At 45.8% G+C, this 15,872-nt stretch overlaps 1 protein-coding gene across 1 annotated transcript in view; it reads left to right on the top strand.

Moving 5' to 3' along the window:
• Positions 1-482: 482 nt before the first annotated feature.
• LOC144718739 (inactive rhomboid protein 1-like) overlaps positions 483-15,872 on the top strand; it is a 75,374-nt gene continuing 59,984 nt past the window's right edge. The window contains exon 1 of the mRNA XM_078594236.1: positions 483-1,012. The gene's annotated coding sequence lies outside the window, so the exon portion shown is untranslated. The remainder of the gene's footprint in view (positions 1,013-15,872) is intronic.

The following is a 15,872-nucleotide window of genomic DNA, read 5'->3' as shown; positions in this document are numbered from 1 at the left end:
TCATCTCTCCTGCGTGCTCTTGAATTGCACCGTATATCCATCGACATGATGTCCGACGTTTCGCTCCACGTCCTGGGCGTTTCTTCGGGAACATTCAGGAACGCTTCGTGTCTGAAAAAGCTCACAGGACGTGCGGGAAACGTTCGGGAACATTCTGTTTCTGAAGAAGCCCCCAGCACGCGGCCCAAAACGTCGGACATCCCGGGGCTGAACTAAGCGCGGCGCAAATCGAAAACGCATCGGAGAACTACGCAGTACATCCGCCACAGCAATAAAACAAACAGCGCAGTAATCCACCGGAGTTCTTAGTCATGCTCGCGTATGAGTAACAATCGCAACCCAATAACCTCCACTGCCGTCACTGATTTACAGCCGAGAAAAAAAGAACAGGGGCCGGGCATGATTGGGGAAATCCCCCCCTCCTCCTCCTTCCTCCACGGAAGGAGATATCATTATTATCATTATTGAAATGGTTCAATAGGTGACCGTCCAAGAGCCGAGACTGCAAAGTGCCCCAGCGCCGTCCGCGCCGTGCTACTGTCGGGGCGTTTTCAACTCGTGGCCTTGCCGTGGATCAATCGGCGAGCCCAGGGCCCCCCCCCGCCCGCGCACAGAGACTGATGGACTGACAGCTGTGCCGAGGGAGGGGAGACTCAACCTCGGTTCACTTCGTCGGCTTTGCCTCTCGGCCAATCTGGGACGCAACGTGCAGCCCACGATGGGCGTGTGCTTGGTGTGTGGGAGGGGGGGGGAGCAGGGCGGGTCAGCAGAGACTTATGCAACTCGCACGCTTGTGTGTGTTTCTGCTGGGAGTTTTCACACGACTGTTGCGGAGGGGCGAGAGAGACACACACGGAGCGAGAGAGAGGGGAGAGCGCAAGGGAAGCAGCTGAGTGAGGAACTACATCAGAAGCCAGATTTGTTTTCGTCACGGCAGCTTGGAAGCCAAGGCTTCAACTCACACCAGTGCTTGTGGCTTCCTCCTGGAATAAAAGTCCGCTCAACTCTGCCGGTAACCTGCAGCAACTCTACGTGTGTGAGTGTGTGTGTGTGCACGGTACTGCTGCATGTCGTCTGCTTGGCTGCGGTGTTATAAATCACGAGTGTGCGCTCGAGTGACGTGTGTTTATGATAGGTCCATAAAAAATGTTAGTTTTTTAAAAAAAAGTTTCCAAATAGTGATTGCTTGGCACTGCATGCATACGAGAATTGTTTTAATATTACATGTCTATGAGAAGAATGTGAATGATCCACAGCAGAATGCCATTCCACTGCGTTCGCACTTCGGCAGTGCTGTGTGCACAATCTATTTGAGGAGCTATCTCGTTCAAACACAGCCACCGGTTTGTTGTGACGTCTCCATGTGCCTTGCTCAATGCGTGTTGCAAAGTCAGTTCACTCCCTCGCCTGAATGTGAACGCCACGCAGACGTGACAGCTGATGAGAACCACGAAGGTCGTCACCGGTCCAGTGGTCTTTAATGCTTAAACAAAATCTGCCGTGGGCTTGACTTTTGGAAGGGAAAATAACGATTGAATGTTAATGTGGAATGAAACTAACTTGTATTAACAGACACAAGTATGTTTACCACCTTTTTTTATCAGAAGAGTCCAAAGAGTTACTTGTTCACAGTTTGGTAAACTAAGCATTGACCGCGCTGTTCGTGACGGTTTTAGAACGAGAACCTACAATACCGAACTGAATAAAACTGAAGCTTCGCTACACGTTCTCTCACGTGACGCAGTTGTTTTTGTGCTGATTTCTATTTGTTTCATTTGCCGTTGCCACATTTTGATTTGCCTTTTTGTCGTTTTCGGTGAGCCGGGTTCCACTCTTGTCAATTCGTACGACTGTTGCCCGGTCTCTTGGGAGCTCACCGGATTAAATAAAGAATTAATGCATTTACGATGTGTGCACATAAATATAGCGCCTAAAATACTCTATGCAAAAACGAGCAAGGATTGCACGAATAAATCTGTTTACTACCCAGCATTTGCCAGTGTGTGTACGAGTATCTTCCGGTGAGCATGAGTATAATATTGTTGGTGTAAATCTTGACTTAAAGCTTTCGTGACTGCAGGAGTTAATATGCTTGGGTCTTTCGGTAAAGACTCAAGAATATTGTCCTTGTCTTATACACGATGTTTACGGACATTTTTTTTTCTGGAAGGAGGCAGGAGGGGGGGGGTATTTTAAATTTGTGTGAATTTCACAATGCGGCGGTGCTATTTTTGAGAATATTTTTTAAGGATTTTCAGGATGTGAGCCCAGGAAACAGGGACAATGAGCGAAAGGGGTCTCGGGAACTTAAAAAAACTAACTTTTTGGAAGTGGTTTATGAAGATTGACTTTGCCTCCGAAAACTGCACCTTTCGGGCTTAAACGTTTCTAAACAAGTAAAACGATGAATGTGATAATGATCACAAAGGGAATAAAACAATGCATTCCTAAACACAAACAGTGCTGATAAGTTAAGCCCCCCCCCTCAACCCCCTCTGAGGATTGAATGCTCATGAGAAAAGGCTTATCTCCGTGCTTAAAGTTAAGCTTAATTTTGCTCATATGCACACCGAACCCGCTCCACGTCTCTCCCATCAATCCACGCTCCAGCTCCCACCGCACCTTTGCCCGATCTCGCCCACCACCGGGTGCCGTGCACTTGTGCCGCGAGGTGTCCCGAGAGATGGGGGTGCCACGGTGGCGAGATGTTAACTACCTCGCCTGGTGTGCAAGAAGGTCGTGAGTTCGATCCTCGACCCTGACGCCTGCTGTATATTTGGAGATTGTATGTCTTTCTCTCCCTGTGGTCGTGTGGATTTTTTCCGGGGTTTCCGGTTTTCCCTCCACATTTAAAATCAATTTGTCTGCTATCAATGTACACATGATAAGCCACTTCGTTGAGCTATCATTTGTGGCCAGGTCGCTTCTGAAAAGAGCTGTATAGTTCAGTGGGCCTTACCTGCTAAAATAAAAATAGTTTATAGTTGTTTTATAGATGACAAGACAGCTGTGGATTGTTAAATGCATCTGTGCACACCTTTACATCTTACCCCCATCATATGCGTGGTCGGTTTTCTCCATGTGATGATTTCACTCCCAAAAGCAAAATCCTAGTTTATGGAATTAGCCAAACGTCGCAGTGAACAAAATACACATGCAGGCAATACGTCTCCTTTACGTAATTCATCTCTCCGCATACATTTTTTTACACATCCTTTCAGTCACACGGCCTTCTGGGATCGCATAATATCAGCAGCATTTATTCACTGCAAGCAAACTCGACCAGATGTGTCTCATCAGCAGTCAGGCGTGCTGGAACCAAGGCTGGCCAACCGCCAAACGTCACAACCCAAAGAAGCAGGATCAAGATGTCATCACGTGCTCAAAGTCGTTGATGCCACCGCAAATCACCAGCGATTGCTATCTGGCAGCAGGGCCGTCCTGCACAAACGATTTCTCGAGACTTAGCGAGGCTTCCCCGAGTTCAAATCGGCGTAGTACAGTAGTAGTCAGTAGTCGTCGCACGTGGTATGCAGACAACGCGAGCGAGCTGGAGTCCGTTGCTTCTGAACCGAGGGTAAAACACGACGGAGCCCTCTGCGCTCCGCGAGCGCACGCGGATCGCCAGAAGTTCTCCTGCGACGGCTCAAACGCGCGAGGAATGCCGCGTCCCTCTCAGCTCAGGATGAAGCAGCAGGTTCACCTGCAAGGCCATGCCTCTCCAACCCCACCCCCCTCACTCAGGGCCACGCTGTGGCGGGTGGGGTGAGTGGGGAGGGCCACGCTCACATCTCAGGGCCAAGGGTGTGGTGCTCTTGGCAGCGTGGCTCTGTGTTTCGGTGCGGTCATGTGTGTCCTAATCCAAGGTTGTGGAGGAGTGTGAAAGCCCGTTCTCTCTGTGTGCGCACAGCGGATCGTACAGAATATGACTTTGCAGTGCCCACCGCCCACATTCGGCATCGCCTATGACCAAATCGACTCGGAATGCGCACCCGGTCTCGAACGGATTTTGCAAGCGAAGCGGGCTTGAGGCCGGACTGTGCTGGAAGAAGGGTAACAGCATGCTATAGGAGAGGTTGTTATAATCTCCATGATGTGGATGGTGTGTAGTGACCCCCATCCAGCAGGGGATAGATAAAAGTGCCGTACATATGTACATGTACGTGCTCAGCATTGTTACGGGAAAGTGAGTCAATAGTGGAAATTCAGCTTTCTTTATTCACAATCACTGTTGATATCTCTTCGTGGCCATAATGCAATTTATTTAGCCAAGGAAGTCTCAAATTGCAGGCGATGCTCGACTCAGCCCATCATCCCTATGGGGAGGTGATAAATGTTATGGGACGTAAACAGTGGGTGTCAAGGGAGGGAATGACCTGCCCAACATGCATTCTGAGAACGGAAGTCACTGACATTTTTAAACGTGGAGAGTTTACTCGCGAACATTTTTGTTATTTACTCCGGACATCCTCACTCATTCTCAAGACTTTGTTTTCTTTTCAAGTAGGGTCCTGCATCTGGGATGGTTTTGACCAATCTCACTCACGAGTGTTTGGCATCATCATCTCTGAGGAAACCGGAGTGCCCAGAGAAAAGCGACTAAACACAAAAGGGGAGTACTGCCATCCCCTAGCCATTTGTGCAGACCAAAGCCGACAACACCCGGTATTGCCCAGACAGTCAGTCTCCAATCCAAGTTAAAAACTAAAAAAAACCTCAAACCTCCTTGGCTTCTGGGATCTCACGAGATCCGGTGCATTCAGTGCGATGTCTCCATTGGCAAGGTGGTACCGAGTGTTACGCAGAACGTTGCGTTTCGGCTTTTTACGACTGCAGCGGCGTCGTTTATGTGGACGCTTTACGCTGATTTAAGGGGGGAGAGGTCGGCGATTCGGGCCCGAAGGTCACGAGGGCAACTATGCATTTTTTTTTTAAAGAGGAACTCTGGTCAACGAAGCCTCTGTGCGGCGCCTTGCAGTGTCTGGGTGAAACGCGCTTTATAAGTGTTCATTATTACTCTTTGGTTCTTTTGGTAAAGTCACGTAGGTAGAAAAATAAATAAAAAAAATAATAAAAAAATATTATAGTCACGTAGGTAGAAAAATAAAATAATTAAAAAATATTATTTTATATTTTATTTTTCTACCTACGTGACTTTAAAATAAAATGTAAAAAAATATCTTTTTTTTTCCTACGTGACTTTACCGAAAGAACCAAAGCGTATGGATTCCTGCAGTCACGAAAGCCTCAAATCAAGAGTGTAAATTATTTTTACTGCTACTAACCGTAGTTTTGACAGCCAAAATAACGGTTCGTCAAGGCACAGAGGGCGACGGGTCTGTGGTGGTACAGCAGCGGAGTGCGTCTGAAAGGGCCCCTATCGTGTCGATTCATTGTGACGCTTACGAAGGGAAACGGGCAATGCAGTGACAATCCATCCTCGAGTTCGCGCCTGTCAGAAGAATGTGTCTTGTCACGTAGCTTCCGTCTTTGTTATCAATAGTTTTCATATCTGATGTACATATCTGCGAAGGTGTTACCTTTGGTGTTGCGCGTGCATGCTGTCAAGTAGGTTCAAACACTTGGCCCAAAACGTCTCCGATTATATGTTCGTTTCTTTTAAGGGGACGAGTGTGGCCGATGAGTGTGTTAGAGTTTCTTCTTGTTGTTGTTGTTGTTAATTGTGCGCCACCGCCAACGCAGCATTGATCAATTATTTGTCGAGAAACCAAAATCGCACTTTTCCTCTGAACCCCATCGAACTGAGTTTCCAGCCACGGCTAACATTGGTGACAAGCGCGATATCTGAAACCGGTCCTGGGCCCTCATCCCCTTCACCAACCCTCATCACTGACCAGCTAATAATGTTCGCCAATCCACTGCTTGATGAAAGCCTTCGCACATTTGAGTCGGTTGTTAGAACACAGCTTATAATGCTCGTATGTGTTCTAACAACCTTCTCAAGTGTGCGAAAGAATTGACGGGCATTATAAGTAGTGCCTTGAGTGTGTTTAAATATAGTAAAGGGGATTATTGAAATTAATCCGGGTGGGTATGTGATATATGACTGTGTACTGTATATGTCAGTGTTGTACTCAAGTTAATGTGATTTCGTGTTTAAATGTTCGTTTAGGCATTGGTGGAGTCGCGTTGAGACTTGGTCAAGATGCTGATATCATGCTTGTTTGAAAATTCATTAAGGTTGGCATCACCTGGTCGTGTGCAAAGTCACACGCAGAGAGCCCAGCAGAAGGAACTTACTGTCGACACAACCAAATAATAAAAGTGATGATTTCATAACTGATACTTTGCAGTTCCTTAAATATTCTGGGAAATACGTTTCCCAACGTCACGTGGGAGTTATTTCCCAAAATGTAAATTACCTAGGCAGGTAAAACACATTTCGCAATGGTGATAGTGTCGGTGATGATGACAGCTTTCGAGAATGTCAAGAGGATATGGAGACAAGTGATTAATATCTGCGCCGTCGTTTGGAAAATCCCTAATCTGACGATGGGTGATCAAAATTGAACACCCCCCCTCCCACACACACACACGCATCATTTTGCTCGAGGTATTTCACTCATACTGAGCAGCACAGCGCGTGGGCCAGGTATTTTTAAAAATATATATATGATTCGTCTTGCAAAGAATGTCATTTCCTCATTGCTCGCCCCATGCTGGGCTGCTGATGGTAAGGGGCGGGGGGGTCTCTGCCATTGATCTTTATCAAAGACCTTTGGTTGGTTGCTCTTCCAGCCTGACCAGTCTTGTAGGTCGCACACACCCGCGCGTTCCGTCGCCCCGGGTAACAATTAACCACATTCCTCCTGCGAATGACCCCCCCCCCCAACGCAACCACGCCGCCCCCTCCCTCAGAGTCGAGTCGCGCGTGTGCCCGCCGCCGCAAATCGCAGGTGAAACGTCTAAGGAATCAGAATTTTAATTCACACTGGAGGAATCCAATGAGCTGTAAAACTCTTTGTCACAGATAACGTGATGGGAGTGCAAAGTACACGAAGGGTAAAGTCGAGACGAATTCAAGTTTTTAAAAAACCCTGAATTGCCCTAAGACCATCCGAACAGCCCTTGACACACATTTCGCGAATGACTGTACTAGCCTGGCTATATATATATGTAAGAAAAGCGACGTGTTAAATGTTTTGTTTAGTTAAGCATTCAGGCACGTGGTAAGGTGTGCCTGTTATTCCTACAGAAAGGGATTCGCAAGCACTGCGCCAAATGTGAAGGCACTTTAGCAAAATGTGACGTTTTATAAATGTCCGTAAATATTATGCGGTGCTCTGTATACATACCAGGACTGTATTTACACAGTACCACACACACACAGTACGTATTTAAACACATTGTGACTGATGTAATTAAAAAGCTAAACTTTTCTCTGATGTACCCCTGGCGCTTTGGACATGGTGGTCCAGATGTCTTATGACCTCCCTCCCATTTAACGCTCGAATTTTTTATTATAATTTTTTTAAAAGTAAGGTTTATTTACAACAGAAATAAAAATATTGACTTAAAGCTTTCGTGACTGCAGGAATTCATATTCTTGAGGTCTTTCGGTAAAGCCACGTAGATAGGTTCAAAGAAAAAAAGAAAAAACTACGACGTTTCGGTCGCAACACAAGCGGTCGTCTTCAGGAAAAGGGGGGTTAGCTTCCAAACGCAAACTATTTATAAGTGCCTTGTTTTTTGTTATTTTCTTTGAACCTATCTACGTGACTTTACCCAAAGACGCAAAGAACAGAAATTAAAAGGTATGGGGAGTGTGCAGTTTAAAGCACTCTCGTTTATTTTTAATGGATTAACACATTTCATATCCGGAGTTTAACTGCCACATTTTTAAACATGACTTTGAAGTCGTCTTATTTGTGTGTCACCTTAAAAATTTAGAAATCTGAAAAGTCAACAGAAATCTGGAGCTAAATCAGAGAAAATCCAGAATTTGTAAATAAAAACCCATTCTCACCAGACCTTTCTCAGTGATTTCCATGCATTGCACAGTAAATTATTAGTTTATGGAAAATGACATCTTGGAGTGACAATTAAATGATAGGTGCCGCAAACATGCATTGAGGTGCAAAGACAGACGTGAATTTGCAGCCTCGGAAACATAATGAACTAAGAGCATTTCACTTTAAGATTTACTATGCAGAAAATATTACAGTGCGTTCCGTTGTTGCTTAGTGTGTGAGGCCTCGGACTTTACGACCCCCCTCCCGTCCACCCTCCTGTCACTGCGAGGTCCTAGAGAGGCAGTAGCTCTCATAATCACTTCCGTTTGTCTGGGGCAGAGATTTATCAACTTTGAGTGTCCCTTGTGGATCGTTATTTTGTATATGATCTTCGTGAAACAGATTAGTGCAATCTGTTTGCACAAAACGATTCTGTTAAAAAAAATGTCGGTGCTTTTCCAATGACCAAACAATTCTTGAATGTGTCTGGGCCTCTGTGGATTTTTGGAAGCCAAGCAGGCTTGGATCTGATGAGTGCTTTGATGGGTGACCACCACGGCTTGCCAGGCATTGTTGGCATGGGGCTACAATGTGGCCAAGAGATGACAGTGCTGAGTGTTATCGCCTCTCTGTGAACTCGGTAGTAGCTAAACATCCAGATGCAGGACCCTCCTGAAAAAGAGTCTTGAGACTCAGTAAATATTGCTTGAGTTGATGGCATTATTGCCATATATAATTAAAGTGTTTATGTTTAAACACAACACTTAAAATGTGACCCGCTCAAATGCATGTTGTGTAGTTCATTCCATCATTTGACAATCGCTGTTGACTTCCCCACGCCCAATGTTTACTTCCCACACCATTTATCAACCCCCCGTAGGGATGATGGGCTGAGTCGACCCTCAAATGCAATCTGAACTCACGGCTTCCACTTGTGAGAGTCAAGGTCTCTGTCATTGTTACCCACACCTCCCCCACCTCTACAGCTGGATACCATGGGCACAGAAGGACAGAAACAAGGTTGAGCTGTCAAAAAGTTCCATAACCAAAAAATCTCGTTCAAAAGTTTCCAGCAAAAAAAAAAGTTGCACTGCGCCGATTTATTTTCTTATACTGTACTTAAAAGGGACCCTTTGTGTTTTTGGGTGGGGCAGCCCTGAGGGTCTAATGGGGGGAGAGAAAAAATATATCAGAATTCATCGTTTTGAGGATGGGCTCATGGAACAAAACATATATCACGTCAGAATCTTTTGAAAGGTAGTAAAGATGTTTATACTAACTCCTTAACTTTGTATTTTATTTTACCAGGTAAGGCCCACTGAGTTCTTTTGCCCCTTTTTTGAGAAGCGACCTGGCCACAAATGATATATCAACGAAGTGGCTTACCATGTGGAAATTCATATCAGCTAAATACTCTAAAGGTATGCTTCTAAATATAGATGGAAAAAAACCAGAGGACCCGGAGAAAAATCCACCGCCTTAGTATAATTTTGACCTTTAACAAGTGAGATAAAAAGTGTAAATTGTGCACACTCGTCTGGGCTTAAGAGGAATTTGCTCGCCAGTGGCTTCATGTTTACAGATCAGGGACCTTCCCACCCATTGTGTGAGATATTAGTCAAGAGTGTTTAAGGCCCAAAGTGGACAGCAGGTCAATTGTCCCATCTCTCCTACACATCCATGAGACACACAATGTGTGCCATTTGCCCTAAGCGTCATCCTGCTCACCGCTTTCCATCCAAAATAAACAGCCTCCCGCACAATGAAGCGGTTTGCCGTGCTGGTGTTAAACCGATATTATTGGCGACACCACTGAGAAGCTACCAGAATGGTCAGTGCGCTTGCCACTGAGCCAGTTTTCATGCTGCTGACGGTTTGATTCTTTACCCCTGCCAGTACTGTAGTCCCACTATGACACGTGGTTGGCTGTCGCAGAAAGCATGGAAGGTTGGGCCAACGTTGGTCCAACAATTTCAACCGCATGCCAATGTTAGCCCAACGTTGCATGTTGTTTACTGGGTGCTCGGGATTTTATTTATCCACGTGCTCCTATGCTGTGCCTCCTCTCTAGTCACATCCACTACCTTCAACGTGTCGTTCCACCAATCCTTCCATCTCTATAAAAATCAATTACCAGGAAAGGCTCACTGAACCATACAACTCTTTTTAAGAAGCGACCTGACCGCAAATGATAGAGCAACGAAGTGACTTATCCTGTGTAAATGTATAGCTGCCAAATACTCTAAAGGCACGTTGCTTCTAAATGTGGAGAGAAAAACCGGAGAAACCGGAGAAAACCCCACACGACCACAGGGAGTGACAGACATGCACAAACTCCAAATAAAAAAAGACGTCAAGGTCGGGATCGAACCCACATCCTGTATACCAGGCGAGGTAGTTAACATCTCACCAACCTGATCTCACTCTCGGTCTCCTTTTACTCCGAACCAGGCAGCGTCTCCACAATAGCCCTTCTAGTTGCATCTTTTATCATGTGCCCAAGGCGTCTAAAGTACGTCTAGCCTATAATTTTAAATTTCACTCACCAAACTGCGGTGCCTGCTGTTAAATGGACCCTCAAGTTGTTACTCGTTAGCGAAATTCTGCCACTGTTTGCCGGCGTCGTCCAACACATTCGAAAATTTCCCCCAACTAAAATAATGCACACAAAAAATTACCGCAAGAACAGTCATCGTAGGCCTTTTAAGCTTTCCTTGAAAAAAGCTCTCCTTGCAACATAACCCCCCCTTCCCCCGCCAAAAAAAACCCACGCCTGTTTTATCTGAGGTGCAATGCACAGTTTTGTTGCATTTTTTAAATAAATAAACGACTCAGTACAGCTTTAAAAATATCTGCCGTTTTTTTTTACTTCCGATAGCTGCGCCTGCTAACCTACTTAAAACACACACTGAACTTTGCCGCCATTATTCAGTTTAAAGTCCCTTGTTGCCAAGGACTAACACGCTCTCGTGCGGTGCACCCAACCGCCCCCTTCGCGTATCAAATGAAGCAATGAAACCTATACTTTTCGGATCCCTCGAGTCTGATTTTGTACGGGTAGATTACGTCCGACTTGAAAGATCCTAAAGGTTGGTAGCCGAGAAGCATCCGTGGGGGGTTGTGGACTTTCATCGGCGAATGCCCTTGTGCTGTGAAGCATCACTCATGCCCAGTGCTGTACGACCTAGTACCACGAGAGGTAAACACAGGGATTGCCAGAAACGTCGACAAGACAAACGCCGTTGCCTCTGCAGTCATCAAGTGGCAGTTGTCTCTAAGCCGCCGCCGGCCGCCGCTTATTTCTATCGGTGCCATTCGGCCAGCGATGTAATTTCCACATTCACATGGCGAGGAGCAGCATCTACACACAGCGGCCAAACTGGGCCGCAAGGTGGCCAGGAGATGATGTTACAGCAAAGGATTCCCATGCGCATCTATGTGGAGCACTGGGCATTCGTTACCTCCTCATATGTGTGGTGGGTTTTCCCTGGCTTCTGCAGTTTCCTTCCACATGGAAAACGCTCATTGACATAATTGGCCAAACGTCCCAAAAAACGCGAGTCTTGAATCGCATTGAAGCTTGTACGGGTAAATGTTTTCGCGCAGTAGTGCATGGTAGGATTCCAATGCAAGGAAAATGTTGTCATGAGTCTCAGCGAGGCTTTCATAGATATAGGGCATCGTTCTTACGGTTTTTATTAACTGTTGACTTCTTGTAAAGTCGTCGATATTTCATTAACTTGAGAGGTGATTCAGCACCCAGCAGGGATTTAAATGCATGCCCTTGTGATTGTCAGTCTGGTAGTCTGCCAAGAGCACGGTCCGCCTCACAGATGTTCATGAACAGCAGTGAAATAATTGTTCATTTATATTTCAAACGATCCGTTTTTGTGCATGTGGTGAACCGTTGTAAACATTTTACGAAGGCGCTCGTGTTGACAGCAACAATAACGAGTCACGGTTATCAGTCACATTAGCAATAAGAATACAACATACGAGGATGATGATGATGCTGCTGCTCTTGCAGAAGCAGTTTGCTAATGGTTGGTAGTGGATTCGTGCATTAATCTTTAAGCAGTGGTCTGTCTTTCGTCTCGTGAGCAGTTTGTGAATTCTCCAGTCGCGCGCTGTGGAGCTTGTTTTCGTGTTTGTATCATTTGGGTGTCAATTGAGCCGGAGGCATTTTACAATTTATTCTTAGAACTCTTAGAATGGCGAGTGTGTTGTGTGTGAGCTGCGGCCCATTAAAGTCCCCCGCATAGCCAGCATTCATTCCGTGCGTTCGATACGATATCAGAAGTTGAGCAAAAAATAAAATGACTCTTCAGGCGACCGCTCCCATTGAGTACAGCACAGTTGTCATTCTCAAGGGTGTGGAGAGAAGCCAGATAGGGTGAAGGATTTTTTGTTCACTGATATACAACAGCAACCAACGACCTCATTATAATTATAACAATTCACATTTTTTTTTATCCATTAAAACCTCGCCAAGCCTTCATGTGGTTGCTGCTTCATTGGGATGTTTGGCCAATTTACGATAATGGGTGTTTAGCACGTGGGAGGAAGACACAATACCCATATAAAACCCACACACACAAGCGGATAAAACACTTAAAGCTCCACACAGATGGATTCACTCCACCTGCTGTACTGCCGTCTGCTGACCACCTCACAACCCTATATCAATATTAAACCAAAGAATTATCGACGCAAAATGCCACCTTAAGTAGCACGTATGTCACGATTTGCCAATTTACCGAAGTAAATTATGTAAGTAAAATCATTGAATTTGTGTAATTGCAGTGATACATTGTCACCAAGAGGCAGTGCAGCAAAATCTTTGCTATGACCTCCACTCTTACCCAGCCGCACTGACCAACATGGTGAAGTATGATGGAAATAGGCCCCACAATCCACATGGTGTTTCGTTTGTTGTCCTTCCCCCGCACCTCCGATTAGCGCAGTTGGCTGCGTACAGAGTTGCCTCTTTCATATCGTCTTGGTTCTGTGAGCAGTGTGCAAGCGTGTGCCCAGATTTACATCCCTGAACAGGCCAAGCACGGTCCACACACAGTGCTTATCAACTTGCCTGGCTGTGATGGCGGGGACAGCAGCGCTCGTATGAACGTAATGCTATTCTAATGAAAAAACAAACCTTTCCAAACGTGCATCGTCCTTCTGCTGGGAGTTGATGCTAAATCATCCTCTTACCTAAGCATATCCCAGGGTGATGATACTGGGCAACCCGGACGTTAGACCAGGCAACATTCTGCTCCACTTGCTTCTGAAGCTGCTAATCCTACGACGGCTCGACTCGTGGAAAATTTTTTTTGACTTTGGTCTTTGACCTGCTCACCTAAAAGAATAAACACACGTGGAATGTTACGGTCACAGACTGCCCACTGACTCTGTCAACGGGATTGAATATTATCTGAGTGCATACACACACGAGATTGTGTACCCCTGTGTGCCTTTGGTGGATGTGATATAAATTGTGTAAATATTTTTTTTTAATGGCATGAGCTTGATTGATGCGTAAGGAAGTACTAAGGGAAACTGTCAGAACTGACGTAAATCTCTCAGGCTCGTATTTTGTACGGTGAGTATCCTGTTATATGATTTGATGGTAGGGGCTATAGGCGTGAATCCCATTTTCAACTTCAACAGATCATTGTATTGTACAGATCTTTGCCAGTAAACTCCTGGAAAAAGTCCTCCCTGTGAATTGTCCGTCACGAGGGTTATTTGGCAATAATTTTGCTGCCCAATCGTGGCCATCTGAGCTCAAAAACGTAATAAACTCAACTAATATTCACCATCCTGCTCAGCGCAGGTTGGTTAAGGGTGGTGGCCGTGGCCCAGAATCGAACTCGGGTTGCCAGATTCATATCGCGGTGAGCTAACGACTGCCCCACCCCGTATCGGATAATAGTAGCTGGCACATGAAGAGTTTCGCTGTGCATGTAAGCAGTACTTATAGAGACCCTGATGTATATACATGCATTCATGCGCACATTCGACTACAGTTTGGTTACAACAATGCCACAGAGTGTGGTGTGTAAGCAGCCAATAAAGTTAAATGTGGAGGTGTCATTGTGCTCAAATGACTGTCCTGAAAAAATAAACCTTTCTGTTGTGGAGGCAGTGTCTGTCCATGACAACCACTGCTGACGACCCATAAACTTGTACATACCTTTATAGTACCCCAAGAGGGATGATAGGTCAAGTTGACGTCAGACCGCAACATTTTTAACTCAACCCTACCACGGCACCACCCAGCCAGATTTAGAACGACATCTTTTATTCGTATTATTTCGTGATGTGGTTCGGTGGCTCAGTGGTTCTCGCACTGTGCTACAAACTCGGCGACCTAAGTTCGACTCCCGGCCTCGGCTAATGCCAGGGGCACGTGGTAACTAAACCCGTCCTGGGCCTCCATCCCCTTCACCTACCCACCATGACCAGCGTGGTGAAGCATGGCCATAACAAACGCCGTGACCGATACGGTGTATAAGGGGGGGGGGGACATTCATCCAGCAGTGGATTGACAAAGAGATGTACAATTAATAATTATCAGTCGCTTTGTAACTTATTTAGGCATTTCTCGAACGTCCATAATACAAATTTCGATTTAAAGCTTTCGTGACTGCAGGGAATCATCTTCTTGGTTCTTTCGGTAAAGTCACGTAGAAGGGAAGTAATAAAATAATAAATAATAAAACATAATAAAATAATTCTCACGACGTTTCGGCCACAACGTAAGCAGCCGTCCTCAGGTGAAGAATAAAACACCACCAAGCTTGGAGCGTATATTTAAGCTGGGTTTGGCACCTGGCCAATCAGCAGGCCGGGAGGTAAGGTGGAGGAAGCAGGTGAGCTGACAGCGGTGAATCTCTCCACCTATAATTTTAAATGAAGCCAAAGGCTGGAAACGTGAATTATTGTTAGACTGTAAGGAAAACAAAAGAACTCCGAGGTAACATTTAATCTGAAGGGGGGGGTGGGGGATGGGTGGGCTTACTTGGGATGTGGGTGTACACGTGTTCCAGCTGTGCACGCGTCTCCCGTGTACCACACGGCAACCCGGCTTAGCCCTGCAATGGGATATCTTGACGCGTGACGCATCAGGTGCGTTCGCTCGCTGCCGACAGCTGGCCCGAGTTGAGAAGCGCTCGTTTTGCCGGCCGCCTTAGCAACGTGGCCCTTAAATTTCGATTTAAAGCTTTCGTGACTGCAGGGATTCATCTTCTTGGTTCTTTCGGTAAAGTCACGTAGAATGGAAATAATAAAGTAATAAAAATAATAAAACATTTTTTATTATGTTTTATTTTCATTATTTTATTATTTCCATTCTACGTGACTTTACCGAAAGAACCACGAAGATGAACGTGGCCCTTGGCTCAATTCGTCAATCTCGTGCTGCTGTTGCCGGCGGCGGCGGTGCGGGAATTGGCCCCGTCGTGGAACTGCGAAGCAACACGGACGTTTTCAAACGAGTTACGTCCGTTGAAAATGAATAGCCATCACCTTACACTTTAATGACGCCGTGGCATTATGGTGGATTGCTCGGCGTAGAGCCCGCGTGTGTCCCGTAAACAGCTGCGTTCTCTGGCAGCGTTAGAGGGCGGGGGGGGGGAATCAAGCGGTCGTGTTTACAGCCGTTTCAAATATACACAGCGATGAGACGGGGCCGCCAAGCTCCAAATAACCCCGGACAATGTTGAAGGGTGATCCATTTGCAGACGCCCTACTATAATGTTATCTGAACGTAGAGATAGCAACAATTGTTTTTTTTTTCAATTCTTACATGCATCCCATCAATCTCTGTATACTCATTAGATCTCTTCACACTCTCCTCTGTAAGACCCAGAGCTATCGCTTTCACAATATTCAATCACT

The sequence above is a fragment of the Lampetra planeri genome, chromosome 5 (assembly GCF_965212315.1).
Source record: "Lampetra planeri chromosome 5, kcLamPlan1.2.h2, whole genome shotgun sequence".
NCBI lineage: Eukaryota > Metazoa > Chordata > Hyperoartia > Petromyzontiformes > Petromyzontidae > Lampetra > Lampetra planeri.
The sequence above is the reverse complement of the archived record's forward strand: the minus strand, read 5'-3'. Positions and strand labels throughout refer to the sequence as shown.